This window comes from Mytilus galloprovincialis, chromosome 6 (assembly GCF_965363235.1).
Source record: "Mytilus galloprovincialis chromosome 6, xbMytGall1.hap1.1, whole genome shotgun sequence".
In the NCBI taxonomy this organism is placed as follows: Eukaryota; Metazoa; Mollusca; class Bivalvia; order Mytilida; family Mytilidae; genus Mytilus; species Mytilus galloprovincialis.
In genome coordinates this window covers 72,773,088-72,782,737 of record NC_134843.1, presented here as the reverse complement: position 1 = coordinate 72,782,737, position 9,650 = coordinate 72,773,088, and positions in this window count along the sequence as shown.

Below are 9,650 nucleotides of genomic sequence, written 5' to 3'. Positions count from 1 at the left end.
ACAGTCATGAGGCAGAGTCCCCAAAAAAATGGTATAAATGATCATTTGATAATAAAAGCACAAAACTTTGCATATTGGTAGTTATGATGCTAATTAATCTTTTCTGAAAATGGAACAATAAAAAATAATTCCTTTATGGCCGACAAATTCGAAATGGCCGTCAAAAGTCTTATTATCAGAAACTATATCGTGTATATCTAGAAAGCTATTAATAATCAACAAATATTTGTGCTTTGCAAAACTTTCAGGATTTCAGGTCATCAAATATTGAATAACATACTTTTTGTTTGTCTTTTTTACTTTTTCGATTTAAGCGTCACTGATACGTAATTTGTAGACGAAACACGCGTCTAGCATACAGAAGTTATCCACAAGGAATATATACACTAACTTACGATCATATTTCTTACAACATGGCTACTGAAAAGACGTTCAGGGTATAAAGTGTAGAACATGACAAACCGACTAAATTAAATAATATTGATTGGGCAAATTGCATCCTATGCCAAGAAATAATAGATGAAAAACGTATATGCCCATTTGATTATAAACGTCTCAATGTTGGTGCTGGTTATCAATCTTTAACTGACAATATTAAGAAGTTTCATGAATTACGATTGATGCCTGAAGGCATTAATGTGTGCATTGAAAACTTAGATGAGGGATCTGGAATAGCACAGTCTTTCATTGACCAAAAGGCATGTTGGCACAAATCTTGCAACTTAAATTGAACAGGACAAAGTTGGATAGAGCAGAAAAACCAACCTCACATGAGAGAATAGATAATAAAGCAACCACATCTAAAAAGAAAACTAGACATAGCTTTTCCGTTCAGTCCACCAGTAACCCGTCAGTGTGCTTTTTCTGTAATGCAAATGGCCAAGAAGCCCTTCATGAGTCTTCAACGTTTGGGCAAGATACACGTGTGAGAGAATGTGCAGTAAAATTAAAAGAGGGACGAAAGATACCAAAGGGACAGTCAAACTCATAAATCTAAAACAAACTGACAACGCCATGGCTAAAAATAAAAAAGACAAACAGAAAAACAATAGTACACACGACACAACATAGAAAACTAAAGAATAAACAACACGAACCCCACCAAAAACTAGGGGTGATCTCAGGTGCTCCGGAAGGGTAAGCAGATCCTGCTCCACATGTGGCACCCGTCGTATTGCTTAAGTGATTACAAATCCGGTAAATAGTCTAATTCGGTAGGTCATATTCATGAAAGGGAAGGGGATTGTAGTTACGACGTAAGGAACATATCCGATATCATTTGTGAAACGGTTATTCCATAACGGTCAACCAACTCGTGATGGCGTCCGTAAAATTTACGAAGGGATGATTTCAACTTCACCATTTGGAACTCTTGGTTTAATAGCTTCCTTGTGAGCAGCAAACCTCTATCAAGAAAATCATGACAGGAAATGCAAGCACGGGAATATCGTTAAATGACACGTTGTTACTTGCAAAGTTAAGTGCTGGTGATCTAATTGCACAGGAAGCAAAGTACGACTCTAAATTTTTTGTTTCCTTATATAATCGTACATCTCGAATTGAAATGAAAAATGATAATGTCGAATCTAAGAAGGAAAGTAAAATCCATGGTATTGCATTTTCAGAACTAGTCTCTTATATAAATGAAACAAGGTCATGCGATGAGACCATAAATGTCTAGGTGCAGATGTATCATCTCGAGTTAATAGTACACGACTAAAACACAGAATTGTAATTTCCCTAACTTAGATGCTTACTAACAAGGTCTTGAAAACATACTTGCTTTCAAAGATGACATTGGTCCTGCATTGAAGAGAGTTTGCTTAGAAGACTTTGATAGTAAAGATATTTTTGCATCAAATTCAGAATTTAAAGGAAACTTCCCAAAGGGATACCAGGAAGCTTCGCAAAGACCCATCGAAACAACATCTGATAAACAAATTTAATAATACTTTTAGATACTTGGATGATATTTTGGCTCTCAATAATGACGACTTCAGTATGTATATTAATGAAATTTATCCTGTTGAACTTACTTTAAATAAAGCTAATACTAACAATGACCACTGCTCTTTTCTCGATCTTGATATCTATATCACTAATGGAAAGCTGAAAACTAAAATTTATAATAATAGGGATGATTTTTCATTTCCTATCGTTAATTATCCGTTTTTAGATGGTGACGTTCCCTTGTCACCATCTTACGGTGTTTATATATCTCAACTTGTACGATTCGCTCGTGTATGTAACAATGTTTTAGATTTTAACAAGAGAAATTTATGTATTACTGAAAAATTATTACACCAGGGTTTTCGATATCACAAACTAGTCAAAACATTTACTAAATTTTATCATCGGTATAAAGACATCATTCGTAAATATAGCTCAACATGCAGACTTCTAATACGTTCAGGTATTTCACATCCATTTTTTTATGGAAATATTCTTTATAAAGCACAAAGGTGTCAGTATTCACCTCAGAAACTTACAAAACCTTTGAATAGACTTATTAAGAAGGGATATAATTACGATACTGTTGTCAAGTCATTAAAGATTGCATATTTTGGCGTTAATATTGAGTCACTGATAAGGTCTTTGCATCGGAACTAAACACATTTATTCTAAAAACAGTTGTTGGCATGACACGGGTTATGTTCTTCTCATATATGTTATGATGGTATGATACTAAACCCCTAACGGGAAGGATTGTGCCTGATGTTCATATGATGAAATCATAATCTTTCAGTCAGTTTAATTGAAGTCTGGAGCTGGCATGTCAGTTAACTGCTAGTAGTCTGTTGTTATTTATGTATTATTGTCATTTTGTTTATTTTCTTTGGTTACATCTTCTGACATCAGACTCGGACTTCTCTTGAACTGAATTTTAATGTGCGTATTGTTATGCGTTTACTTTTCTACATTGGTTAGAGGTATAGGGGGAGGGTTGAGATCTCACAAACATGTTTAACCCCGCCACATTTTTGCGCCTGTCCCAAGTCAGGAGCCTCTGGCCTTTGTTAGTCTTGTATTATTTTAATTTTAGTTTCTTGTGTACAGTTTGGAAATTAGTATGGCGTTCATATCACTGGACTAGTATATATTTGTTTAGGGGCCAGCTGAAGGACGCCTCCGGGTGCGGGAATTTCTCGCTACATTGAAGACCTGTTGGTGACCCTCTGCGGTTGTTTTTTATTTGGTCGGGTTGTTGTCTCTTTGACACATTCCCCATTTCCATTCTCAATTTTATCTGTACCAAAGTCATTGCTTACTTTGGTCAGCATGATTCAGTTTTGACCCAACATTCAGGATCGTTCATATTCTCAGTCGACATTAACAATTGCACATCCTCTGATGTATAGTTGTTCAAAGAAACTATCCAACCGTCACATGAAAGATCATGAACCTCCAGTTTGTGCTTATTTGGGAATCATGATCCATGTAAGACTAGCAAACGTGATCTAGTAGATACTTTCTTCAAACTTGGACTGTCTGTCTCCTACGACCGAGTGTTAGAAATTTCTACTTCCATGGCCAATGATGCTTGTCGTCGTTATGTCCAAGAAGGTATTGTTTGCCCTACCAATCCACTACAAAATGTATTTACTTCATCTGCTGTAGACAACATTGATCACAATTCAAGCAGTATCTCGTTAAAAGATTCATTCCATGGTACAGGTACATCTTTATTCCAACATATTTCAGAAGATGTGCAAGGCGTTGTTCAAACATGTGACCAATCTGAACCTATGCTGAAATGCCAGTCAAAGAGAGTGTCTCTTTTACCAGAGAGTTATTCAAATCTTCCACCAGCTGTACTAAGATTCAGCGAACCAGATATCCCATTAGTTGAAGGAGAACTTTCAATTGATATGTCCTCATTCCCAGCTGCATTAAAAGGGGAATTCAAATGGCTGAACAGCTGAGGATAGGTTATGCACTGGAAAGAACTTTCAATTCATGGATTGTGCCTTGCTCTAGGACCATTGAAATTGAAAGTTTTTCCACTGTTCCATTCATTTATCGGTTGTGACACAGTCTCAGCTTTTTCTGGAAAAGGTACGAAATTAGCTTGGGATCCATTGTCCGTATATGAGGAGTTGTCAGAAGCATTTCTGCAGGTTATTGAAAATCTAAATGAAGTAGAAATATAAAAGTGTTAAAAGTAATAGAACTATATGTTGTGCTTTTGTATGATCGGTCTAGTACAGCTAATAGGGTGAATGAGTTAAGAAAACAGTTATAAACGCAGAAGACAAGAACAATTGACAATATTCCTCCAACACGAGATGCACTTCTTCATTGAATATACGAAACGTGCAGCTTACCAAGGTAGTGTTATTTGGGGCAATTGTTTAGTTGCAAATTCAAGTATGCCATCACCAGATTTATTTGCTTGGCAAAAACTTGATGGTACTTGGGTACCATTCTGGTCTGTGCTTGCTGAAGCTTCAATATCATGCCAAGAGCTCATCCACTGTGGATGTAAGAAAGGATGTCGAGGAGCATGTAAATTCTTGAAAGCAGCATTATGCAACTGCTAACCGGACCGTGAAAGAGAAACTGATTGTGAGTGTGCTTTCTTTTGATTTTCCTGCATTTGGATCATATTTTAATTGTAATTTTAATCTGTTGTTATGTTAAATAGTAACTTGTGAGTTTTTTTTTAATTTCTTATCTCATTTCTAAAAAAGAAATACTCTTTGCACTGATTCAATACTGCATATGGTTTTTTTTTCATTTCAGGACAATTGTGAAATTTTCTAAGGTCATAACTTGTAACTGTGAAAAGTAAAAACTCGTCAAAGACGCCATTTTGAACTGTATCGGCCATTTTTATTTCATAGTTAATGTCACCTGTTACATTAAATACTAATATGTTTGCATTTACGTGCTTGTATTGAAATAAATGATTCATTATTTTTTGATAATTTTTATACCATATTTAAAAACATACGTCAAATTTTGACTTGTTAAACGGCGCCATTTTGAATATTGCCGCCATTTTGAAAATATTATCTATGCACCCAGGCATTAATAATACATTGTAGGCCTTTGTCGATATCAAATGATCAGTTTCACGGATTTGGTAACTTTCTATCACACAATAATGGTGTACATATACGAATACTGTCACACTTAGACATTTTTACGCGCCATTTTGAATTTGGACGCCATTTTGATGATTTCTGTATTATAAGGTTTAAGAAAATAATAATTGACATATCTTAATTGTATTTCCTTAAGTTTGTGACATCTTCTGAACTCATTAAAATTGGAAGACTTCATCAAGTGAATTATGTCATACTAATGTCGGCCATCTTGAATTTGGCGGCCATATTGGATTTTTTTTTTCGTGGCTCCATATCTGAATTTTGTCTATACCCCTTAATCTTTCACTATGCTAAGTTTCATGCTTTTACCATAAAGTGATCAATTATTCTGATATCCGCTGGACTAATATATGTATGCAGTACCACGTGATTGTCATGGGAGAAAGACTTTTGAAACATATGTGCCGATGCCACAGCTACAATGGATAGGTTTTCAGATACAGGAGGACCATTGAGGTATTTGGTATTATTATAATTTTTTGAAACTTAACTTTAATAAATATGATTAGGTATAAATCGCATATATTTTTTGATCTGTTATTTCATAAAATTTAACCATTTGGTATCATCTTCTTACATATCTTCAAGTGACCAATTATATTCAAAGTACAATATCTGTCAGACTTTACAATAATAAATAACTTTGATTAGTTAAAAAATGAAACAACGTGTTATTATTTTCATGCATCCGAAGTGCATTTCTGGATTTACTAACGCATACAGCCGAATAATTGAAAGTTATAAAATACCATTGCATATTTTTCAGTACAGCTCGTTGTGTAAATAATGCTTTTCACTTTTACAAAACACGTGGAGACGAAAATATACCATACAAACCTTTGTGGTGACATGGAGATATGAAGTTGCTGGATGCTTCTACATACACTGTGGACCAAATTTTTGCTGTTGTATAAGTTAAACAAAAACATTTGTGTTTTCCAATTTTTTTTTTAAAAAGAAAACCAATAAAGTAATTCTTGGACCCAATGCTTGTACTTGTTTCATTTGGAACTCTTAAATGTAGCAAATAAACAACAGAGGAATAAATAAAAGGTTTCATTATTTGATGTTTATTTCAAGATTTGACTGATGTAACAAACCATGACTTTATATATTTGTAAAGTTAGCTTCTCGAATAGTTATTCTTATCTTAATAATTTGATAGTAAAGTGTTATAAGTATTCATTAGCCAAAACGATTTCGTTGAGAAAAAAATGTGAAGATACAATAAACAATGTGTTTATTTGACATGTATTTATCGGTGTTTCGTGTGTATTCCTTTTTACTACAAGAAGAGACAGTCTATATACAAAATGTTTCAGGATTCTTGAATATATCTTTTTTTTAATCTCACATGCAACATAAAAATCATGAATCACAAAACATGACATGTAGTACATAGACAAAATCTCAAACCAACATTAGACAATAGGCTCACATATGAACAGTTACATCAAATAACGAACAACACACGTTTCATATTTCCTGAAAAGGTTTATGCACTAAATAAAGTTGGGTTATTTCAGTAAAATTGTATTTATACTGCATCACACATATATCGGTACATTTATAAACTAAAACTATAATAAAATACACAATACAGCTTAGACTTCTATGAAGAAATATAATTATATGACACATATGTTAGACAGTAAAAATGAAATGTGTTCGGTAAAAGCCAAGGTAGCTACAGGTATTTGCTCAATATCAGTTAAAAGTTAAACAATAGTCCATACAAATTATGGAACACGTTTTGGATAGAATCGTTGAAATGTGTTCGTTTACAGCCAAGGTTGATACAGGTATTAGTTGGACAATGTGATCCGCTTAGGTAATCAACTCTGCTAATAGGTTTAACGAGGATAAACAATTATTATAAAATATAGTAAATCTTTTTTTTCTTAATTCCATTTTACATTCCTTTACCAGATTGCTAAAATTTAATAGAAACTGAAGAGTCTCAGTAAAATCATGAAATAGTTACTAAAGGTACCAGGATTATAATTTAGTACGCCAGACGCGCGTTTCGTCTACATAAGAATCATCAGTGAGGCTCATATCAAAATATTTATAAAGCCAAACAAGAACAAAGTTGATCGCCTCGTGTTTGAGAGGTCCAGGTTTAAAACCTTATTCAGATGAAACCATAGGCTAACAACGATATTCACCAACACGTTTATATTTCGACTCAGGTTGTTAGTTCAGTTTAAAAAATAGGGTAAATGAGTATGACTCTGAAGGATTAAAAACTGCCCTGTCTCAGACACTTAAGGGCATACGATACAGTTTTGATCCCGTATTTACAGTTTGATGAAAATTTCTATATAGGCTAATTTTTGCCTGATTAAATCAAATATGTAATAAAAAATATACCTTCATGTGCTACTTTTTGAGTTAAATGAGGTCGAAATTTTGTATATTTGCTAAAAATTCGGATTTCTGGCCGCATTTTCGCTTTCGAAAGAAATCCATAACTTTTTTGTTTTAAAAGATAAACACAAATTGTTTTTGTTAAATAATTTGTAATTTCTGTATTTTATAAGTATCCTAAAAAGTTATGTCTTTTTTACTCAAAAATGAGTCATATTTATCAAATTGTCATCAATTGAGAAAAAAACGTATTTTTTTGCCGTATATTTATCAAAATTAAAAAAATTGCACTATTTACAGTTTTATAAAATTTGGTCCACATAATCTTCCTGGAAAATGAAACAAAATGTCTTTTTTAAAAAAGAGGGGTCCATGAACTCGTTTTCAAGTAAAATTAGTTTGAATGATAAAAATTAGCCGAAACCTGAATCTTTTCCCGATAAGTCACTTGTTTGACGTCGCGAAAATAACATTTTACTTTGGCAACGTCATTACCTTTCCTGTAATTGTATCGTATGCCCTTAAGAATTACTGCAGAATGATCACTTACTAGTGTAGTTTATAAAATGATGACAATTAGACTGGTAGCTGTGTTTGTATAATTTTCCAGGGCGTAAAAAAAGACAAAGGTACAATGGATTTTTAGCCCTTTGCGCGTAACGTCAAAATTGTTTTCTAACGTTTACGTTCTAGTAATTTTTAAATCATTTCAACACAAGAATCTTTTATCAAAATATTCCTTTAATCTCGTCCATATATATTGTTTTTTTATAAACTTTATTGACAGAAACGTACTTATATTTAAAAGGTTTAAGCTGCACATAAGCGCTTCACTAAAATTTTGTATAAACCGCCCGTATACTCGTTTTCTGCATTGATATTCACAAAATATAAATCGCAGAGCCCACGTTAACAAACATAATTCTACAGCATAGATTAAATTAATGCTTGCTGTATTATATAATTGTTTTTCGTTCATTGTATTGTACATAAATTGGCCTGTTAGTTTTCTCGTTTGAATTGTTTTGCATTTGTCATTTCGTGGCTTTTCATAGTCGACTATGCAGTATGGGCTTTGCTCACTGTCGAAGGCCATACAGTAACCTGTAGTTGTTAATTTCTGTGTTATTTGGTCTAATGGGGAGAGTTGTCTCATCTAATCATACTAAATCTTTTTTTTATATTTACTCTCAAATCAACATTTAGAATTAAACCTTTGAGTGAACGCTAGTTTGATTAAATACTGCCATTTGCACATTACCGACATTATATATCGACAATAACTGTTAAGGGTCTTTAAATATCAGCTGTACGAGGCTAGGAAACGTAGGAATACAGCTGATATTTAAAGACACTAACCAGTTATTGTATTTATCCTGCAATTAATTCTGTATATTATTTGTGTTTTGAAAGACACAAAAACACATATTTTCGAAATCCCTTGAGGCCCGTGTAGTAATACGACACAGTAATCACACATTCAGCTAAAGACGGGTTCGCAAATCTCGAATGGTCAACAATAATACATCGCTCAAGGTGAATAATTATCTTTTTTAACATAACTAATTTCAACAGAAAAAACAAATAACGAATCATTGTAAAATTTAAAACAGGAGTGTACGAGTTGTCCTACGCTTCAGACTCGACATTCACTAAACATGCATGCTGAAATTGATATGGTTGTTTTTGTTACACATTCAAGTTTTGAAATCGCTAGTTGTCATGGTAGAAAAGACTGCTGTTCATGTGTGTATGTTATCAGAAATTTGGTGTGATTATTGTTGCTCTTGGAAGTACACCACTAATTCATGGTCCCATTGCTTTCTATGTTAAATTCCTCCATTTCAAGTAGGCACACATCTTTTATTTTAAGTTCAAATAAAGTGGCAATCATTACATGTCAAAGCAACACTTTATAGTGTCTAGTACTGAAAAATTTCAATACCTTTAATGGCATTTAAGAAAGATCTGGTTCCCGGAATTTCGGATGTACCAAAACAGGTTCTTCAGATCTGACAAACAGACAAAATGTACCCTCTTTTTAAAATTTTGTGCAGTTTTTTTTAATAATTAAAATTAAAAGTCCAAAAGTGTTCTACAATGATCACCAGTCCTTCGGCTTTCATTTGATGCCAAAAATACCTAAATATCCTACATATTTTGAAAGTT